Source organism: Lissotriton vulgaris, unplaced genomic scaffold (assembly GCF_964263255.1).
Source record: "Lissotriton vulgaris unplaced genomic scaffold, aLisVul1.2 SCAFFOLD_3519, whole genome shotgun sequence".
NCBI lineage: Eukaryota > Metazoa > Chordata > Amphibia > Caudata > Salamandridae > Lissotriton > Lissotriton vulgaris.
The window spans coordinates 91,468-114,866 of NW_028240618.1; the positions used below are offsets into that span (position 1 = coordinate 91,468).

A 23,399-nucleotide genomic window follows, 5' to 3' on the forward strand; every position below is an offset into this window, starting at 1 on the left:
GTTGTGGGTGTTTTACTGAGATTGTGTCAGAGGGTGAATGCAAGACTGAGTCAGAGGATGGATGAATGGATGCACGAGTCCAGAAATGATAACGATAATTTATTGCGTGCTTAAACACATGATCCTTTCAGTCATAAGCCAGCCCTAATGGCAATCCTTGTTATACTTACGGTAGTATGGCTCATGCTGAAGACAATAAATACTTTCAAAAAATGCAAATAAGAAAAGTACACATAATCAAGAAAAGTGAAAAATGCTTTGTCGACTAAACAACTCCCACTATTCGTGAAACAACAAGGTATTCGAGGAGTCTTGCTCTGTTTTAATAGGTTGTTGGCCATTCCGCCTAAAATGTGAATTATAATTGGAAAGCGGATTGCAAAGTCCTTTCCCAACGGAGGTATTTTAAAGGAAGCGAGGGGGACGAGCCTCTGCTGGCACACGATTTTGTATAATGAACACAAATGCCAAACTTTTCACCCACTTCATTGCAGATAAGCCCTCCCGAGACATCATAACCCCATTATTCGCGCTCGGTGAAAGAAGTCAAAAGAATAATAAGTCTTTTGTTGAATGCGATGCAACCACTACATTATTGTGTTTCACGTCTGCGATCAGCATCGCTTTATTCCTGTAACGGTTCCCTCTCCAATTTCAGGTTATCCTGGTACCAACACGACATACTCCACTAGCCAATTCTCACGTCGCTCTTTAAAACAGAGTACAGCTTCGGGATTGGTTGACTGTTAGTGGGCGAGGTAATCCAGCGATTTGACAGTAATGTGTGGTGGCCTCGGTGTCTGCCCACCAGGCTCTGTGATGCAGCGCTGATGCATCACACACCAGAGGCTTAAAAGTGCGCATGACAGACAGGGTGACACACCTACGCATGGCCTGACATGCGCATTAACAGACTTAAAAGAAGTAGTGAGGAGACTGTCACTTGTGTGAGTCACGCCTACTCCATCCCTGGTCGCAGCGGCTGGCAACGTGAAATAGTAAGGGACTTGGCCGGTTATTTTGCAATTAAATAAAGTGGGACTAAAAATACACACAGACGAAAACACATTGCAGATATCAGGGTAGTACGGCTCATGGGCGATGGCGCACCTCCCGAAATGCCAAGCCCATTGTGGTTACACGCTCGACTGTAAAACACTGGACATTTCCAGCAGTTTCCATAGGCTCTGGTGACCCTGGAACATGCCCGTAAACCCTTGACTCTTCCGGGTAAACGCCGGTACCAACGAGTCTCCACCGAGCCGAGTCTGCGCAGCTCTGGAGCCTCCGGGGGCCGGTGGGCGGCGGTGTGCGCCCGGTCCCTGATCCCGGGGAGGGGGCGGTGCCCGGCCGCCTCTCGCGAGCTCTGGCAGCAGCTGGCACTCTGCACGGTGGGGGCAGGGCAGCCTTGGCCCGGGAGCTCGTAACGCCTCCCTCGGGCTCTTCCTTACTCGAGGCTACTCCTGGGCCAGCGCTGCGTGGTTCCCCCATAACCGAGCTTCTTGGCTGAAATCCTGTGGAGTTGAGGGCGTGTTACAGGGTCAGTGACATCGCATGTGCGAGCTTCCTGCCCTCCTGGGAGGAGAGTGCAACATGTCCCCTGGCGGGGGGCGGCCGTGATCACCGCTGCACACCCACCTGCGCCAGACCGGCGCTTCCCCTCAGCAGGTTTGTGGTTTGCGTGTCTGTGGGTTGGGAGCGCGAGACATGCTTGAAGGGGGTGGCACTGTTTTCGTGCGCCGTATGGCAGACTTCCAGTGCGCGGCGGGTGGAACCGGCGCCCCCGGCACCACTCACCTATGCAAAGGAGATGCAGTGCTCCTAGCAGCAGGTTGATGCCTTCTAGCAGCAGGTTGTTTACTTCTCTGAGCACTGCGAGGCTCGCCTTTGGTGCCAGGGGCCGGAGCCCCACGTCCGTCAGCACTTTCAAACACGCTAGTAGTGCCACGCACTCCACCTCGGCGGGGCTAGCCTGGCGACCCTCTCTATTGAGCATACTAGTCATTATTAACGAGCATATGGCGGAACCCCATTGCATGCGAACGTAATTACTTTCGTTTTGCCTGTGGAACCAGCTCCATGTGCGTCGTTCGGAGCCAAAATGATGTTTTTTCCTTTTCGGTGTTACAGCGTCTTTCATTCAATGTTACTGTTTCCAGGCGTGCGCGTGTTTTAGTGTCTGACATAAACTGGCGGATGCATGCGACTACTTCCTTTAGTTGTAACAGTATCGGTTAACTCTACACTGGGTCGTGCTGACCGACCGTGAGATGTTTTGCAGGGAGCACATCGGCCACTTTCGCCTCCTCTGACACTACTTTTTCTCCTCCCTCCGAGCACCCCCGAATCCTATTCCCAGGAGATTTTTCCATACCAGGAACGGGATTGGTGTTGAAAGCCCGAGCATTGCCCTTCAAGTAGGACCATATGTGTCGTTTTTTTACTTGCACTAATAGGACTTTGAGAAAATAAGGAGGTCACCTTTGACGTGCCCCTCAGCCTCTGTCACAGCAGTAAGGCTGTGATAAACGTTAGTCGGCGGACGGATGCGTCACTTGTTAGACTCGCTGGAGGAGGGACGTACCTTTACAAAGGGGCGGGGCAGGGCTTCGGCCAGTGCATTATTGTCCCGGCTGCTTGCTTTGAAATCTGGAAAAGTCAAGAAGAGGGCGCATTCCGCATTTAAGGAGTTAACCATTACTACGTTGCTATTGCTCAATGCGTTAAGCTAAAAATGAAGGCCTGAATGGCTGATGGGATGCAACGCATGGAATCTTGAAACGGAGCACGTGAAATACTTGGAGGACGTTTTTTTTTATTAGAAAACAGTTACTGTTATATTATCATATGTCTAGACCGTGGGAAACTAGAACAGCTCTTTCTTTCAGAGCCACAGATTTCATTGCTGTTTGGATTTTTTTTCAAATTCGAGATTTGCCAGATGGCTTGTTTTCTGTGGTTTGTGTTGACTAGTCTAAATGTGTTAAAAACAAAAAAAAAATTCGGGGGGCACGACCAGACTACTTTAACATTTGGAAATCACTAAGGGGTTTTAATCGATTTGTGTCGGCAGATGTAAATGGAATCACCTTTTTTATATATATACTGTGTTGGATGCTTTTTTTTCTTTTGCTTCCCCTCTCCACACTGACTACATTAAATAAACCTGTGACAGATTGCTTAACAATGTCGAACATTCACCCCAATACAAGGATCTGGGCCTAATCCATAGTTATTGTATGCCCCCCCCCCAATGCCACTTCAGTTTAAACCCAGCCATACCCAAATCAGTCTTGACCCTGCTCCCCACTGGAACAGTCCAGTCCAAACATTCTTTGGATGACAGCACCTATATTTGTTGTGGAGATTTGATTTACAAAATAGTTATTTGTTCACGGCTGCTCTTAAGATGCTGTATTTCTTTATTGGATTCCATTGAAAGTTATTTGCTTAGACCTACCTAAGTTAGTTGATTAGCTGGGTAGATAATATAAGGATTTTTGTTTTTGATCCAGTATGATTTCGCAGGAAGCGCTTAGATTCTAATATACCTTGCTGTTAAATCTAATGCACCAGAAGTATGTAAAAAAGAGGCATGGTGGTGCATGTGTTGTTCGTACATATACTCACGCACCTCATACATTTGACCACACATATGGAAGATGGAAAAAAAAAAACATTAGCAAAGCTGGTTTTGGCTTGTGTGTGCATCACCTCTCAGTGTGTGTGCACACTTGAGCGAGAGCCTGTATGCTTTCTGCCCTCTTACAACCATGCCAAAAACTGACAGTGATTGAAATTCCTGGTATGCTATGTAGGTCTATATTATGATGGCGTTGTTCTCTGGCATAATGCTGGCCCTGACAGAGTAGTGGTTTTACTTGGTATATATTTTGTTTGTGGTGATTTTTCTATGAAGGTACACATTGTATTAAAACAAAAGTGTTGGAAAAAATAAAAAATGTATATTAAAGCCTACATGGGACCAGTAGGTTCAGACACTGGGGGGAGGGGGATTCTATTGTGTTGATATGCGCATTGTGCATGACAGGTAAACCAGTGTCTGACAATGGCTGACCCTGTGCCCCATACTGAATGCTGAGGTGGGTGGGAGCAAAATGTGGATTTCACTACAGTACACCAATGGATGAAGAGGGCGGAATGAGAGCCATTGTAAGTAAGCATTTGCAGTGTGTATATATTTAGTAATAAAAAAGGTCTAGGCTTAGACAGAACTAAAAGGAATTCCGAAAGGGGCACTAAAGTTGTGGTCTACCTCAATTCGAACTCATGGGTGCGAGTCCTGATGGGTTAAAATCAGGAGTTCTCAAAAAGAATTAGGATAGAAAATAGAATGATTGGGATCCTCACTTCTTTTTGTTCTCCCCGTATACTTCCAATTTCTCTATATTTGTGAAAACTCAAGCATATCATCCAAATGTTGGAGGAAAGCAAGTTTAAGTATTGCAATATGCAGATAGTTTATTAGTCATGGAACTGCAGTCCAGTCCTAAAGTACAGTCCAGATACTTCCATGAACATTAATTTTGTAAATGCAAAAAAAGTAAGGAGATAAGTTTCACAATAGAAATAAGCTGGATGAGTCATAAATATTTTAAGATTAACACTGATAAAACTGAGTGAATGGAGTTTGGCAACCGTCAGTCCATGTGGAATCAAACCTGGTGGCCGACAGAGGCTGGCGAATGTCCCGTTCCAACTGACAAGGCCAAGAATCTAGGGGTCATCTTTGATGATCGGCTTAATTTTGCTGCTCAGATCAACCGTGTAACCTCTTCCTGCTTCTTTTTACTGAAGATCCTTCTGGAGATCTTCCCCTTCATCCCTCAGAAACTAAGGAAAACGCTGGTAGTGGACCTTATTCTTTCAAATGTTAGATTATTGCAAGGCCCTTTACATAGGCATTGATAAGGTGCAGAGGGCAAAATTACAATCGATACAAAATGCTGCTGCACGTTTGTTATTAAACATTCCTAAAGGCCATCCCACCTCTGCTGCCATCAGGTCACAGCAACAGATAGAATTTAAGGCCATTTGCTTGGTTCATAAGGCACTATATGGAGGAGGGGCAGCTGATTTCCGGAAATTGTTCTCCAGGTACACTCCCATGAGAAACCTTAGATCCACAAACATGGGTCTCATCTGTAGCTCTAAAATTCAGAGTCAGATGGGGAGCCAGGAGTCTATCACACTGTGCAGCCAAGCACTGGAATTCGTTGCCTATCTAACAGGTAGCATTTCAGGACATTGTTAAAAACTTGGCTGTCCCCACCCCCGATCTAAGGTACGGGTATAGCTGATGCAGTCCCTTTATCTCACCTCTCAGCACCATGACGCCTCAGCATTTGAGCGCTTTAAAACAAATATCATATCCTAGTAAGAGTTAGCCTCTGGGTTCCTTTTAAATTCTGCTTCAATAGTAGCATGGTGAAACTCCTTGAGGCGAAGCGTTATCTTGAGGGTCTTGATAATCGGTGTCTCAGTATGTCTGTACGCGAGAAATAAAACAGTTCTTGCTAAGCAGGTGTGAGAAACCTCCCACCCACACAATAAAAGGTCAAAATAGCCTGCTGCTAACCTTTCTAGCTAGCGAAGGGGAAAGTAATGTATAGATAAAAAAAAAAATTAACCTCTTTCCTCTGAAAGGGATGCTGGAGGTTCTCCCACCAGCAAGAATGGATTCCATGCACACATTGCTGAATCTGCTAGCTCTCTCTACCATCTGCTTTAACATCCCACCTTTCCTCTTGTCTCCCCCGAGGCAATCTTACTTCCTCTCTTCCTGAGGAAACCCTAAGCTCTCCCATTTACACTTCCCAAACTCTCAGTAGCACCTATCAGGGAGCAGCAGCTCCCAGTCTGAGAGAGGGCAAAAAACCTAAAGCACTAACTGCCATCTGCATAGGAGTACGGAAATGTTACAGAAGTAAAACAAAAAAAGTTAATATTGTGTGTTTGCGTCACCTCTCTGTGTGTACACATTGCTTGAGAGCTTGTATGATTTGTGCCCTCTGACCACCCTGCAAAAAACTGGCAGAATGATGGGATTTCCTGGCATTTTGTGTGGTCCATGGTGTGTTTGTGTTGGCCACTGGCATAATGCCAGCCCTACCAGAATGGTGGTCATACTTGACATATTGTGAATCGCCGGAACAGTGATGCCCACTCCACCTGAATGCTGGAGGTTATGGTAGTATGGCTCTAGTTTTTAATCTTGTGGCCATCCATTGCACAACAGTGATAATTTGTGACTTGTGTGAGTCCATGGCACCCACACATGCTATAATGATTGCAATTCATGACATATATTAGAAGATAACATGTACATTTGTAAAGCGCACATTCACCCCCAAAGGGGCATCTTGGCGCTGAATAACAGCTGTTTGTTACCCAACTCATTGGTACTCGTTTTATCGACCTCAGAAAGGATGAAAGGCTGAGTGGATCTGCTGAGAATTGAAGCTGTGACCATGAGGTCAAACACAGGCCCTTGCAGTGGATGCACTAGTCCCCTAAGCCGCCAGACTCTATTTTAGCCATGCATTACTGGATGGTGGCCACCCTGGAATGAGGCTGGCTCTGGCTTAGTTGTGGTAATTCTTGGTATGATGGTAACAGTAAATAACTTTAAATACATTAAAGATCTGGTAGGGTGTGAAACAAGCAAATTATGATTATACATATTGTATATGCTAGTCCACATGTTTGACCACACCTGTCTCCAAAACACGAAGTGGATAAGCGTTTGCTACTGCCCAGGTTTTGGAGTGATGATTGGGCAACTAAAGCCCAAGATGGAAGCATCTGTGATTCAGTGACGCACAATGTTTTAAACGGTACAGGCATTGGAATTCCTGTTGTGCATAAAGTTAGTCATGCAATGTTGGCGTTTGGTCTGTCTTTGGAACTCATGAATACTTTGATCACTTTGAGGAATACGTTAATTAAATGTTGAGGTGTAAAGTTATTTAGCACACGCCTGCTTAATCACTAGATGAAAACCTGTTTGTGACGATGAGCCACGATGGGCAGTATGCTTTGCTATTTATGGAGCACAGGGGATGCCAAGGCCCGTAATTTGTTTTCTCCCTGAAATTAAATCTGTGATTTCCTAATCCGAATGAATCGTTGATGTTGGGCTGACGTGTGTATTTTTACTCTGTGTATGAGAGGTATCTTTGATATAAATTGTGTTATGTTTTTTCTCTGCCCTTCATTATTCTGTGCCATGAAAATGCATCTAGTGAACTTGTAGTGTAAATCAAATTCAAATACTTCACTGAATACTGAACACTGTATTTAAGTTCTGCAGACGTACACGTTCTGACCAGATAATAGGATGTTGCAAGTTCTTTTAAAAACTTGTTTGATCTGGCATGTGAGTATTGCATACTACAAGTGTTGGTTTCTATTTCAAATTCGCAATGCACTTTATTTTGCGACAGTTAGCCTTTTCAAAGCTGAAAGAATTGTTTTAATACCTAATTATAAATACCCTCAAAATGTAAAGCCTTTATGCCCGTGTCAGTCTCGTTAATATTACCTGTCTGTACTTTTTTTTAATTCCTTTATGCACAGTTCTGCAGTTTGCCTCTTGATTGCCTAGAAACGCAGCAGAAGTCTTTTGCGATTTAGTTTTTATGTAACTTTTAGTACTGCTTTGTTGTTGCAGAGTGGTTAGGTCTGATATTGCTGCAAAGGAGGCCAGGTGGTGCATCTCTAGACTGGGAGGTGCCTTCGCCGATAGGCTCTACAGCTAGATTGTTGTTCTACGTTTGACAAGCACCTATTAGCATCTTTCACCTTACTTTTTCGCTGCACATTGTTCTTAACATTTTATTTTAATAAAGCACATTGTCGATTTATTTATGACATAACATTATTGAATCGGACTTTGTTTAGTATCTGGTGTGGATACTCATTTGCTGTGCGCAATGACACATAACCCCTGGAATAGTAGGATGGATGATAACGACTATATCTATTACAAATGTTTAATGAATGCTTCATGTGCAAGTTTTGAGGAGTTCAGCACTGCCAGAAATAAGTCCAGAGAACTGCTGTGTCTTGGGAGGCTGAAGCATAGAAACAGAATCCTGTTTTGTAAGGCTTATCGTTGTGGGGCAAAATTAAATGTGTATCCCTTTTCTGAACTTGATCCATATCTTAAAATTATGAAAGCATTAAGGTGGTTTACCTATAGTACGGTTTTGAGTTCAGACCCAACTTTGTTGTCCCTAGTTGCTTTAAAAGTGTCCAGTGGGATCATTTATGGTCTTTGTGAGAAGGCAAACTTGGGTTCCAAGGATATTCGCATCTGAATTCTCTGAAGTGCATTGGAACCTGAGAACAAACCATGCTAGCTCATGGTTTGTATGATCTTTTTGCTTTGGTACCAGCAAGTGCAAAATAATTTGAAAAGGACAATACATCTAAAGCAGGTGAAAAGAAATGAGAATATGTTATTACTCGTTTTGTTGCCCCAGTGGGTACATCCGATGCAAAAGCACTGCGAGCGCCTGATGTATTTAAGCCTCGGATGGTTTTGCTCCTGAATTAATATTTTTGTTTGCTAACCCTGGCAGTATTGCTTAAGCATGTAAAAAATCTTTCTGGCAAAAGAAAGTGGAATGAATAGGTCAGATACCATGCAGGTGCCTAAAACTGATTAATCGGAGACAGCTTGGTAAATTCGACAGCTGTGCACCAGGTTCTGTTTGACATATTTTTGCTTGCCACGGTTTACATTGGCAACCAACAGATATCCGGTTACTAAAGAGAATCACCTCTCTCGGTGTGCTTTTACAAAGTTGCGAGGCAAGTGGCTGGTCTGTACAGACAAATGAGATCTCCGTGATTGAAATACGTTGGCAATAGGAATAGATTTAGGCAATTGACGCTGTGCTGTCTCACATGGATTGATCCAAAGAAATTCAGATTTGAAGGGATGAAATTAATTTCGAAGGCAAAGGCTGAGTATTCGTGGTAATGGGCATCAAGTTACACTCGCCCACAGCACATTGCAGCATTCATGTTAAAAGTGTACTCTGTATGGTGAAATAAAATGATGGACCGATGTCATGGTAGATTCAGTGTTACGTGCCCATGATTAAAGTTAGATACTTATTTAAATACATTTGCTGTCCCTGCTGATGTAGCCATATTTAGCCTTCCGTTCTTTGTGTTCCATGAGTTGCATTGATATCCCACATTTGTCATGACATTGAGATTGGGTCATTTGATATCAACAAATTCCATTGCTTTGTATATCATACAATTTAAAATAGGAACCATGTATAGTAAGATGAGGAATTGTGTGAATATTACAGCAGCATTTCTTAAATCCAAAAGCTTTAAAATAACAAGCGTTGCAAACTGGCGTGGTAGCAGTGACACATAATCGATCCCCATATACTTAAACTGGTTTTCCTTAATTTCTTTTCTCACATTTGCAAAAAGCATAGTTGCCAGAAGGCATGATAGATAATCCCTTGGCAGACAGGAAATATCAGGAAATATTAGTAATAGCCAATGTTCTCCCTTCTTCCAAGTTCTGAAGGAGATGGGGCCATGTTCGGTGGAGCAGAGAGCCAGCCACTAAAAGAAATCCAGTTTCTCATTTCAACTATTTAGTAGCATGCTCAGAATAGTGAGAATTGGTGCGATAGTATGTAGCAGATCCCCCCGCCCCCCCCAGACCTCCTGCAGAAATACCAGGCATCCTTCCCTATGCCTGCATTTGATGTACTGTGCATAGAGCTTAGGTAAAAGAGTGTTCATCTCTGAGGCAGAGAGGACCAGGTATGATGAACTGAGCCTCAGAAATATCGAGGATGTAGGAAAACAATGTTTTAGAGAATGCAAGAATATGTAACTGATTTACTTGGAACATATAACCTTCACAGAAGATAAGTGGCCTTTGGAACTGAACATTGGGCCGGTTGCTTAGCCAAAAGTCTAATTGATGGAGCTAGACCACTTCTCTAATCCTCTGTTCTTGAAACTGATTCCAGGCTTTGCGAGACTATTGATCAAAACTGCCTGCTCAATGAGGAAAAGGTGCAAAGTTCAACTGGACTTACCCATGTTTGTCTGGAGGGAGCCTGAGATTAATTCTAGATCTTGCTCTGGTTCCAGGTAAGACATTACTAGATTGAACAGGAACCATAGGTCCTGCAACATCCTATAGAACACATTTAGATTGATCAAAGGGGGAACACATCAAGATATGGTGCAGAGAATAGGCATAATGGTAGTACAGCAAGGTTTAGTGCAACCATAGACTTAGAACCAAAAATGAGATTAATCATACTCCTATCTCCCAAGCATCTGCCCCTGGAAGTGGGGCTGTCCTCCTTAATGGAGCTTCTAGACTTCTTGGGGAAGCGTTAGTTGCTTGAATGGATATCTGCCCATGGAATGGATAAATGTTCTAATTGGATCTGTTTCGCCCTTACAATTTTTTTGAATGCATTGATCTGAGATTGACTTATCCCATTGGTTGCAAAAAGCAGATCAGCGACTTCGGAAAGTGCTTTTAAGTCCTACAAAAGTCTGATTAGTTGTGTCCTTGGACTGGGAAGACTGGGCACAGGGTTGCAAGACGTTTCAGGGACTGAGGCACTCCCTACCCTTGTCTCGTCAACAAAAGTGGTGACGAGGAGCTTGCGTGGTTGATGCATGGTGAGGCAACTTTCACTGTGAAGAGAGCCTCCACTCTACTGGATGCCTTAACATATCTCAAATGGAATTTTCAGATTTTTAGCAGCTTTTTTAGGCAATTGTTCAATGTGTGCACCAAATAGTCAGGAATCGCAGAAAGTGAGATGCATTCAAATATGCTTTTGCTTTCAATTCGTTCTCCAAGAATGCAGTCACACGTACTTGCATTTTGCCACTGCTGCTCTCTATGCACCCGTTGGGTGCTCGGAAACTGTCAAATGTTGCGTGGAACAAAAAAAAAAATGCTAGAATCAGATTGTCTTTGGTTTTAGCTAGAGAGGTGATTCTCTCAGGCTGATGGAAAAATTCAATTTGATCACTTCATGTGCATTGACATGGATGTTGCTGCTGTGTGCTCTTGAACCTTGTAGGGAGGCAAGAAGGTCAGCGTATCTTTTGGTGTCTAAGAAAAAAAAATCCAAGCACACCTGGAAGGAATGGATAGTCACATAATTTTAGATTTAGCCATGAGCTACAGCTTTATGCAGGGCTGTTGGTCACACCCCTATGTCTGCTCAGCTACTCAGTGTACACACAAAAGGGTAAACCCAAAGGTTTTGGGCCCTGGGTAATAGGTAGTACAATATAGCGTGGCCCCAGTACTGCTAGGACTGACTGGAATGTTGTACAATCTAATGTAATTTCACAACAAAAATTACCAATAATTCAAAAGAAATTAGAAGGGCAAATGTTATTTAATCAGAATGCCGCAGAAGGAAATTAGGTTGTACATTTATCCAATGAAATTCAGAACACAATGGTGCCCAAAAGGACAGGGAACAAAGGGGAAGGAAGGGGGTAGGTGAATTTGGTAAGGATGTGTGACTGTGAAAGAGCATAGAAATTCAGTGACAACAAGACAGTGCCAATTTTAAAAGAAACTTAGGTTTGATTAGGTAAGCCCAAAGATACACAAGTTATGCATTAATTCAGTTCTCGAGACCCTATTGTTAAAACACAATAGATTTAGTCTCTGTTGTTTTGTAGGGCTAGTGTGGTGCAGATGGAATGTCAACGTTTCAATCCCAAAATTAAGTTGTAGGTTAATTGACACCTTACAGCGGGGTCTTCATGAGGACTGTGATAAAGGGAGGGCACCTAAGGGTTAAAGTATAAAGGATAGTTCCTACTGCGGTAGATGAAAGAGTTAAGGGGCATATGTAGGAAGGCGTTTGTGATTCGCAAACAGCCATTTGATATGTAGGTGCCACATAGCAAAATAAGGAATTGCAAAATTGCGATTCCTTAAATGCTATCTAGGGGTGACTTTTAAAATGTGATTTTGGCTTAAGGAATCGCAAAATACCACCTACTCCAAGTAGATGGTATTTTGCGATTTCCTGTCAAAATGCATTTTTATAAAAAATTCAAAGTGCCATGTGGCGCACAGACATGCCCTTAGGGCATGTCTGTGTGTCACATCTACTTACAGGCACATTCCAGGGGTGCAACAAGTGTCCTTTGGACACCCTGGCACCCTTGGAATTGCGATTCTCAAATTGCGATATTCTCATAGAAAATCGCAATTTGAGAATGTATCCCCATTCATTCCTATGGGCCTCTTGGCCCATAGGAATGACTGGGACACTCATTCCTTAATTGCGATTCGCAATTTGCTAATCGCAATTAAGGAATTTTAGCAATTCGCAAAAAAATTTTAGATTATTTTACCTACATTCCATTTTGCAATTCTCAAATAGCGATTCCTTAAAAATCACTATTTGAGAATCGCAAAATGGAAATTACCTACATATGCCCCTGTGTAACTAATTGAGAAGCCAAAATGGTCCACATATAATTACCACCCACGGTCCTACAATGAGGCCTCCAGAATGCGTTGAGGGCCAAAGGGCTCCAGGTAGAGAGAGAGACAGCAAAACCTAAGGAAATATATATAACATCCGTAGGTACGGGGCCGGCATAAATTGCGGCTTCCGCAACACCAAAAATATCTAACAGTTCTAAATATAGTGTCAAGAATGACTACACTTACATGAAAGGCTGATGAATCATGCGTGTCCCTTTCCAAAATGCATTCAACAATAAATGTAGTTTCAGCCAAATAAGTCACGGCTAGGTATATGTTCAGTGGATTACATCTAGAATTTAAACATATACACAGAGGGTAGTCGCCAATCAAGTAAACACAGTAGAGACCGTTCCCAGATTAAGACCAATTCATAAAGAGGGAGGTGCCCAAAGATAGTTGGGCATCTCACAAAAAGTGATAGACTGGCATCACACTCCACCCGGAGTCATGCTTCATCATCTGCCAGTCCTCGCCCTCCAAAAACCGCGTTTGATGGAGGGCGGGCATGCACCTGGAGACAGGGATGCACTTCTAAGTGAGTGGGGGCCCAGAAAAAGAAAGTGAATTAAAAAGCCATCACAGTACACCCATAAATCCTTTATTCAAAAGGGAGACTGTGTGGGATTAAAATCAGGAATGCGGTGAATAAGGATACTATCTTCCCATCACCGCTGTGAAGTTTTATAGATGGTCAACATGTTTCTGCCTTTTGTCCACATGGGTACATGGCATTCGTCAGGACCAGGTGTAGAAAAGGGGGGCTCCAATCTTACCAACTGTTTTGGCAGTGCCACTCTGTGGGATTAATCCCTATTGCTCTCCACTAGGTGGGTCCATAGACCTGGATGTAACATAGAAATAGAGAAAAGTACATATTTTAATGACTGATCACAATGTATGCATTGGGTCTATAACTATTTCAATCCATATACTGGGTTATAAAAATGGTGAATGGCCCTGTACTCAATAATAGTGTTGAGAACTGGGGAGACTCAAGATTGTTGTCTGAGATATCGTTATAGAGCTGTAAATCCCCAGAAAATGGTAGCATTGCTGGGCTCACCTGTGGTCAGGGCAGCTCCCATAGATTCACCTACAATGTGTGTCTCTCCACCTCCCTGTCGATAATACTGCTAGGTGGAGCTCCGTTTATATAGTCGCAAGTTAAATTAATCTGAAATGCCATTTATCGAAAACGAGCTGCACCTGTGTGTGAGCGCGCATGTTACTGACGTCGGATTTCCTGTGTCTGAAGGCGGCCCGATGCAAGACAGTCGGATTCGATAGCCTGCCTGAACCTGGGCGTAAGGAAAAGAGAAGCCATTGCCTGCGCTCCGTCGCAATAGGATGCGTCCGCCAGCGTCCGGTGTCACTTAACCGTATGCCTGATGTACGCGAGTATACATGCTGTTGTTCCAATTGGTTGGCCGATGTCACATGGTGAGGCTCGCGTACCTAATGGTCGTATCAGATCATAGTGAGACCCGCCGGCTGAATGCAATAGGCTGAGAGGGGTTGAGGGGTGTGTCAGGGGTTGTTGTCATCACATGCGAAATGTTGATAAACACAGTCGTGATCGTTCCAAAGGGATGTGTAATTTATTATATTGAGCTCTTTGTTGTTTATCACGTGTGCTGTTATTTCAAAAAGACCCCACGTGAAATCGTATCCTACTGTTCCTGGGCGAGGGGTTTGTTATATTAATTCACACATTGTGCTTTTACTGAGTTAGTTTAGATTTTCTAAAACATTTTACCTGAAAAGACATATACGACATGTTTTTGTCAGTGTTTTGCAGTAGCGAAATGCCACAAAGCGTATGTGGTTGCCAGGACTCCAAATAGTGAATATTGTGAGTCAGGTTCCACAGTTCCCAATTGTGACACATCTGCGCATCGTCCGTCTCCCAAATAGCGAGATGAATGCATATTTAAAACTATATAAGAAAGCTAGCGTGCCCTGCGATTACTATTGTGCTTAATTCAGGTTTTTAGTTAAATTCATAGACAGTCTTACAGTGAAACGGCTGCCATTCCAGAAACTAAATATTGGTTTTGAAGGATCTCATCATATTGCAAGACCTTTGTTATAAAGTTCATTCTCAGTTCATTTGAAGCCAGGGTATGTCCTCATTGAGGCCGGTTCTTGCAGTATTAAGTCTATAGACCCACCGTTGTTCTCTTACATGGAGGGCATGAGACAGTTTTTAGTTTCTCTTCTGTATAGTACCTCAAGGACTGCCCATTTCAAGTCACATTCAGTGTGCGCCTTCTCCAGGAAGTGTCGGGTGAGCTTGGTGTTATCTTCATTGCACCTGAAAGTGCTGCGGTGCTCATTGATGCGAATCCTTACTATTTTTGTGGTCATGCCTACATACATTTTCTTGCATGGGCAGGTTAATAAATATGACGTTTTCAGTGTTACAGTTACTGAAGTTGCTTAGTACCCATGGTCTATTGGTGCCAATATCAACTTCTTTCATCGCGTTCGTGAACTGGCAAGCAATACAGTCTCCACACAGGTAATGGCCTACAGGTCGTTGGTGTCCCCAGAGTATTAGTTGGGTTTCTCTCTCTTGCGTCATATTCTTGGTATGTACAATTTCGTCTTTGATATTACGACTCCTTTTAAACGCAAAGAGTGGTTTTGCCCATTCTTTCTGGCCTGTATTCAAGATGTGCCATTTCTTCCTGATGATGTTTTGAACTGTGTTTGAGGCTGGAGTGAATGTAGTCACACACACAAGTCAGCCAGTTTTCTCTTTCTGTGTGGTTTCCAAAAGAGATTCACGATGATTATTCCTGGCACGTTTCTTTGCTTTGGTGATTCATTTTTTAGGGTAATGTCTGGCCACAAGTTTGTTCTCTATATCCATAGCTTGTCTGTTGTAGTCTGTTAGTTCTGAACAGTTCCGTCGTATTCTCAGGAATTGTCCTACAGGTAGATTTTGTCTCAGGGCCTTCGGATGATAACTTTCAAATAAGAGCAGACTATTCTTGTCCGTAGGTTTATTATGTACAGTGGTTCGTATACCTTCCATGGTTAAGGAGATATCCAGATCCAAGAAGATTGCATGGTTCTCATCTGTTGTGTGTGTGAATTTTAGATGAGGGTCGATAGTGTTGATCCATTCCACAAAAAGAAGTGCTTCCGAAGTTGTTCCATTCCATACTATAAGAACATCGTGTATGAACCTCTTCCAAGTTTTTACTTTCGTGAGAAATGGATTGGTGTTCGTAAAGATGTTGTCTACCTTGAATTGATGTACGTACAGGCACGCCAGACTCGGAACAAAAGTGCTCCCCATCGACGTGCCTTGTATCTGATGGTAAATCACGTCATTGAATTCGAAGTAGTTCTCTGTGAGGGCTACTTCTGCGAACTCCATCACAAAATGTCGTGGTGTTACAAAGTTCCACTCCTGGTCAAGGAGAATTTGTTCGATCACCTCCAAAGTGCGTTTCTGCTGGATACTTGTATAAAGTGCCTCGATGTCAATTGTAATGAGGATATCTTCTCCATGGTGAATTTCCATGTCTCGAAAATTACAGAGGACGTCTTTAGTATCCCGGAGGTAAGACCTGGATGTTTGAACTATTGGTCTGAGGAACCAGTCGCAAAATTGGGATAAAGGTTCTAGTACAGAGTCAATGCCAGACACAATTGGTCTGCCCGGTGGTGGAAACTTATTTTTGTGGATTTTTGGTAAGGTATAGAATCTCGGCATCCTGGGCTCATTGTTCACAAGAAAATCTGCTTCATGTTTGGTTATCCAGTCGTTTGTCACTGCTTCCTGGACGATCATCTTTATTCTGTTCTGGAGACTCTGGGTTGGGTCTCTCTCGTAAATCTCAAAGCTGGTTGTATCTGCCAGTAGTCTTAAACATTCGTCTTGATACATGATGGTATCTAGTATCACTGTTGCTCCACCCTTGTCTGCCGGCTTGATTGTAATTTCTTTGTTCTGTTTTAAATCCTGTAGGGCTGATCTCTCTTCCTTGGTTAGGTTCTGAAATCCTTTCATGTCCTGGAAGTTGATTTTCTCGATTTCAGTCAGGACTGCTTGTTCAAATGTGAGGACATTACATGGGATGTTCTGTATTGGTGGAGTGAAGGAGGACTTTTTCCTTAAATTTGTGTGTCCATTATCCTGTACTGTTTCCGCATCCCCAGAATAGGATTTTAGCTTAATCTTTTAGAAAAAATTGGGCCAGTTCTACATGAAGAGTGAACGGATCATACTTGGGGGTAGGGACAAAACCCAGTCCCTTCTGCAGGATGGATTCTTCACCCTCGGAAAGTTGATGTTGGCTCAGATTTACGATGTTAGTCGCATCCGGCTCGTTGATGGGGTGTTGCCCTTGCCTCTGCTCCTTGTTACTGCTCCCTGGATTTCTTCCACGGGGTCCTCCCAGTGTACCCTGGGTCCTCTTCTTGGCTTTTGTCTTCCTCAGCCCCTCCCCCTACCCCTGGATAAAAAAGGTGGGGGGCTTGTGGGAATCCATATCCCATTGGATAGAATGGTTCATGCCAGTAACCAAACGGGTTCATGGGTGGTGCATACATTTGTTGGTTTGGGTATCGTTTGGGTTGTTGTCCCTGATATGGTCCTGTCCCTCCGTCCTCATCGCTGCTGCCTGTAGAGCTTCTATTGTCCCTAGAACTGAAAGACCAGTTCTGAGGTGTTGGTCTGGTACGTGGTTGTCTTCTTGTCGCCTGTGGTTCAGGTGCTTTGTCATAATACTCATCGGTGGTGTATGGGTAAACTGTATCTCTGTTGAACTTCTGTACATCTTTCTTCAGTTTGGTAATTTTGGATTGTCAGAAATTCGCCATATTCCGAGTGATCCTTATTTATATCTTCTAGTTTCTTCTTGAAGATTTTAATATCAATGCTTGTTTTCAAGGCATTCTCACTCCGTTGTATCTTGATGAGTAATGCATCCGCCAGCTTCCTAGCGGTATTAATGATTAAGACCAACCAGTCTTTGGTGCATTTCCATGTAATTCCAGACCAATTAATGCGGAATTCTCGGTTATTAAGGAAAAGTCTTGGTTCGTTGGTAACTATTAGTCCTCTCGGGCTGTGTTCTTCCGGAGATACTCTGTCATAAACGCCCCATGTAGGGCTGTACGTATCTGTTCCTTCTTCTTAGATGTCAATGTTTCCCATTCATCTGAGTTTCTGACTGTATTTGTTACTACTGCATCTGCCAGTATTGAGGGTGTTCTTAAGATCTCTGCATATGCGTCTTCACTGAATGCTAGTTCAGTCTCCATGGTGTGTGAGCAGGGGACTCCGACGGAGTCTGTGTAAGGTGCCGATGGGACGATCAAACACTTTTAATAAGTCCCAACCCCCACTTGGGGATGATACCCTATATTGTTCCCGCAGCCGTCAGCTGCACAAAGGAGAATTCACAAAATTTCTCAGGCAGTGGCCTGAGGAGGGAACAAGAGGCCGTAGGGTGCTGGAAGACGGTCAGCCTCCAATCCAATCTAGTAAACACAGTAGAGACCGTTCCCAGATTAAGACCAAATCTTAAAGAGGGAGGTGCCCAAAGATAGATGGGCATCTCACAAAAAGTGATAGACTGACCTCACACTCCACCCAGAGTCATGCTTCATCATCTGCCAGTCCTCGCCCTCCAAAAACCGCGTTTGATGGAGGGCGGGCATACACCTGGAGACGGGGATGCACTTCTAAGTGAGTGGGGGCCCAGAAAAAGAAAGTGAATTAAAAAGCCATCACAGTACACCCATAAATCCTTTATTCAAAAGGGAGACTGTGTGGGATTAAAATCAGGAATGCGGTGAATAAGGATACTATCTTCACATCACCGCTGTGAAGTTTTATAGATGGTCAACATGTTTCTGCCTATTGTCCACATGGGTACATGGCATTTGTCGGGACCAAGTGTAAAAAATGGGGGGCTCCAATTTTACCAACTGTTTTGGCAGTGCCACTCTGTGGGAGTAATCCCTATTGCTCTCCACTAGGTGGGTCCATAGACCTGGATGTAACATAGAAATAGAGAAAAGCACATATTTTAATGACTGATCACAATTTATGCATTGGGTCTATAACTATTTCAATCCATATACTGGGTTGTCACCAATCGGACAGATAACAAGAGCAATCAGAAATTAAGTGGTGTTCTTAAACCACGAAATCAATACCTGAACAATTTCAGAAAACTGCAAACATGCACGTAGCAATGTGTCTGTGGAGAGAATAAAATAAAACTCTATATTTGGCAACGAGATATGCCATATAAAATAATGCTTAATCTAAAGTGAAAGAGCCAGAGGTTTGGTGAACTCACCGATCTTCGGTGAATAGAAATCTCACTAGTCAAGTGGTGCCTTTTCTATATAGAGAAATCACACAAAAGGGAGGCCTCGTATCAGTTACAGAAAGAAACAAGGGGCCGTGGCTCCCGTGAAAATGGTAAATAAAATGGACCCGTTAAGTACTCACCGCTACTGCGCTGACAGCGGGTGCATCAATGCATGGAACCTCAGGAGACGGGCCGGCGTACTGGCAGCTGTTAAGTAGTGCCGCCCGAAACCACGAGTCATTCCGTGACGTAATGGAGTACAGGCGCTAGATGCAGTCTGTACTTCGCGTCATCGTAGACGGGGAAAATAGACTATGTAGGTTAAACACAAGCATTCTGGAGAAAGTACTTGCATCTTGTTTGGAAAGTAGTAATTATGTAAGTTTGACGCCGAAAACAGACGACAGGGCTGTGGGCGTTCCAGTGTCGTAAATGAATCCAATGTCGAGTGCCATTAAATGAGCAAAAGATTTAAAGAAATTACCTAAACTGCTCAAAATGGCAATGCTGGACAACCATGGGTATTATATGTTCACAAGAGCTGTGTCACGAGTGCATTAGTATCCAAGATTCCATGATTAAAAGTGGAACTTCAACTGCTCAAAATACCATGAGTTGTTATAAACCTTAAAATGCAATAGACACACATGAGTGGTTTTCTTAAAAAAAAAAAACATAAAATCAGTAGGCAGTACCGATAACTGGGTGGTGTGTCCTTAACATGGTTTTCGGGTAGACATGTTGGAATACTCATTATTGCCACGTAAAGGTTCAGCATGTTGTAATGTACATCACCACGGTAGAGTAACTAGCAATAGTGACCAAAGGCCAACACATATGTGGTTTTTTAGTGCATGAAAAAAGGTGTCAGTACCGATAGCAAGGTGGTGTATCCTGTACAAAGTTTGGGATAAACATATTGGAGTACTCATTGTTGACATGTAAGGGTTAAACATATTGAAATGGTTATTACATGGTACCAGGCGGCATGGTAATGAAAATGACTAGCAGTAGTTACCAAAGGCTTACCTCAACAGTCATTGACTGATTGGACATATGGTCCCAAAGTGTGTGCTATTATAGATAATTAGATACCATATTATCATTCTGAGGTTAAGCAGGCTAGTTGCGCGTAGCTAGAGTCGAGTTCGTTCAGACCATTCTGTTTTGAGTCCAAACGAGACACCCATTTGGATTCTCTAACGTTCAAGATTGACACAATATTTCTGCCCCGGGGCCCCAGAATCGCTTTTTCCAAAACTACCCATTGAATGTCCTCAGCAGTGTGCCTTGCACTTTTGAAATGTTCCACTAAGGGCGCCCCTGGTACGTCACACCTTATTCTGCTGCAATGCTGCAGTATTCGAACATTGATTTTTTTTGTTGAGTTTGACCCACGTAGATGGAACCACATGGGCATGGACAGTGTCTTTGTGGCACCCCTCCACCCTGTCTAAGGCAGGAAGGCAGGATCTGATATTTTCTACAGGGATGGCGGGCCATCAAGTCATACAAGTGTGGTCTCACAAATTGTTAACCACAGCTACACCCTTCATTTTCTTTCTACTCCACTGCACCTTCCCTTCTATTAGGGGGAGACCATAGACCATCTGCCACTAGGCCTTTTTTTGCCAAAGTGGCCATAGAGAGGGTTCAGGCTTTGGATGTAGTTATTGAGTGTTACTCCTACTAGTTCTTTGTGGAGATCGACGGGAGCCTTCAAACTGTTTTAGATCTTCACCCTCTTAATGGATTCCCCTAGAAGGACACATTCAAGATGCTATCTCTACCCAGGCTCTGTCTGCTCCAGACCCTGAAGACTGGATAGTGGCATTGGGCCTGCAGAATGCATATTTGTAAAACCCTATCTGCCAGGATCACAGGCTTTAACTGCTGCCCACGATGGACCAAGAGCTTGTTCAGTTTGCAGTGCTCCCCTTTGTACTCACCAGCACCCCTCAGTTGTACTCCAAGCGATGGCTTCAGCACATCTAAGGAGGTTGGGGTACCAGTTTCAAGCTACCTCGATGACTGGCTGGTGAAGGCCAGCTCGCCCTTGGCAGTTGTAAACCACCTCCAGATGACAGTGAATTTCCTAACCTCATATGGGTACACTATCAACAAGCCGAAGTCACACATGACTGCTTTGCAGACATTCCTTTTGATTGTAGCCATTCTGGATATGGTTTGGTTTTGTGCCTTTTGCCCAGAACAAAGTCCAGGACATTCTGGCAATGATCCAGATGTTTCAGCCTCTGTCCTAAATCTGTGTGGATGACTCTGAGGTTGCTGGGATTGTTAGCATATGCAGCCTCTGCAGTGGAATGTGAGATTTCAGTGGACACATCATCAGGGATTATATCCAGATTTCAGAGGAGACAGAAAAAGAGCTCTAGTGGTGGATACTGGGCCGGGATTGGGTAAGTGGCAGACCCTTTCTCCTTACCCCACCTAGAGCTAATGGTAGTCATGGATGCATTACTACCACTTTGGGGAGGCCACATAGGCAAGGTGGAGATCAGAGGACTCTGGTCTCCGGTGGACACTCAACATCATCAACTTGTTGGACTTTAGAACAATTTACTTGGGGTTTAAATTGTTACTACTCCCTATCAAAGGACAGCTGGCACAGGTGCCTACAGATACCACCATGTGGTACTGCAACAAGCAGGGTGGGTGGGGTCTTGGGTCCTGTGCCTCTGGAAATGGGTGGACTGCCAAGCAGTTTTGCATGTGATGAACCACCTGGCAGGAACTTTAAATGCCAGGGCAGATGAAATCTGTCACAGAAGCCTAGCTATTCACGAATGGCAGTTACTCCAATAGGTGGCCCAGGCCATATCCTAGAAGAGGGGATGACTCTGGCTCAGTCTTTTCACCATCACCGGGAATGCACAATGTCAGCCTTTCTGCATGCTGAAGTTTCCAAAGCAGCACTTGCTCCGTCACACATTCAGTCAAGAGTGGAGTTCAGCGCTCTTGTTTGCCTACCTGTCACTGCCTCTATTGTCTCGAAGATCAGGAATGACCAGGCACAAGTCATCCTATTGGCACCTGATTGGGCCAGCAGAGTGTGGTACCCGCAACTCCTGGGCATGAGCATCTGTCTTACCAACAAGCTATCCCTCAGGTAGGATATTCTATTGCAGCAACAGGGCAGGCTTCTGCACCCTGGCCTGCATACTTTACTTCTCAATGTTTGGGAATTGAGCAGTGCCAGTTGATCTCCTTTGATCCGTGCCCTGATGTGATCCTAACGGTGAAACATTTCTCCACTAAATCTTTGTACGCTGTTCGTTGGGACAAATTTGTGGGTTGGTGCGCATCTGACAAATTGACCATTTACATTCAGTTATCTGAAGTTTTGCTTTTTGTTTTGTCCCTCACTCAGCAAAGACTTTCTTTGGGCACTGTTAAGGGCTACTTATCAGCTGTTTTGGCATTCTTGTGGTTGCCAGATAAACCTTTGCTAGTTACATCGCCAGTTGTAATGAGGTTTTTGAAAGAAGCGGGTGTTAATCTGATTCCTACAAGGTTCTGTAACGGCTGGACTCTGGTGTGGTAAACTACATTCTGATTTGATGCATAGTGATTTTTAAGGAGGCATGTGTGAAGAGAGAGCCTATAGTTAAGTTGGTATATGACTGGAGCATCTCTGCTGCTACTTACGGCTCTAGCATGTGGGGCTATGGTAGCTGCCCAGTTTTACAACAGGTGGAGAATACAATCCTTAGAAGACTTCTATTTGTCTTACAAGCTACTCCAGCTCCTATCTGTCATAAGGAACTGGGGATCTCTGACATTTTAGCCATTATCAAATTGCAATGAGTGCTGCTTTGGTATTCCATCTGTACAGCACCTGACCCGTCTCTAAATACTGCCTTAATTGTCATGGTCTGTCGTTTGATCGTTCTCATGAAATAGATTGGTGAAAATGTAATCAATCGACCTATGAATTATTAGGTATTACTCTGGGTTCTGATGAAAGTATTCTTTCTACATTTTCGAAGCTTAGTAAATCTGATCTCAAGCAGAAGCTGAGAGGTCTATTCAGCGAGCCCAGGGAACACAGTGAAAATGTCAAGAGTATAGTGATGGCTCATGGACTAATCCCTTCAAATCCTGGCTAGCAGTTTTATCTTTTGTATGTTTTGAATAGTCATCAGCGCTGTATTTTAACGTACTTTCGTCTGGGAAAAATAATTTTTATGGTTGCACATCCGATACTTGGTCCTTGATTTAAAGGAAATAGAGTATGCCCATGTGATGGAACAAAAAAACACACAAGATGATGGACAGAATGTTGCACAATGGCAAAACATTCACCCCCAGTTAAAGATCTGGGTTTAATTCATGTGATGGAACATCTGCACAGAGCACTTTACATTTATTCTTCTTTTATGAATTTGATAAATTCCCAAAAGTGCTCGACTTTTAAAAGCATCTTGTACCACAATTTAAACAGTGAAAGACCAGCTCTTCTGGATTTACAATCTTTGCATTTC

The 23,399-nt window shown here is 43.5% G+C and overlaps 1 protein-coding gene across 1 annotated transcript in view; it reads left to right on the top strand.

The window, feature by feature from the left end:
- Window positions 1-1,386: 1,386 nt before the first annotated feature.
- LOC147672939 (protein Jade-1-like) overlaps window positions 1,387-23,399 on the top strand; it is a 123,342-nt gene continuing 101,329 nt past the window's right edge. Inside the window, exon 1 of the mRNA XM_086947908.1 lies at window positions 1,387-1,668. The gene's annotated coding sequence lies outside the window, so the exon portion shown is untranslated. The remainder of the gene's footprint in view (window positions 1,669-23,399) is intronic.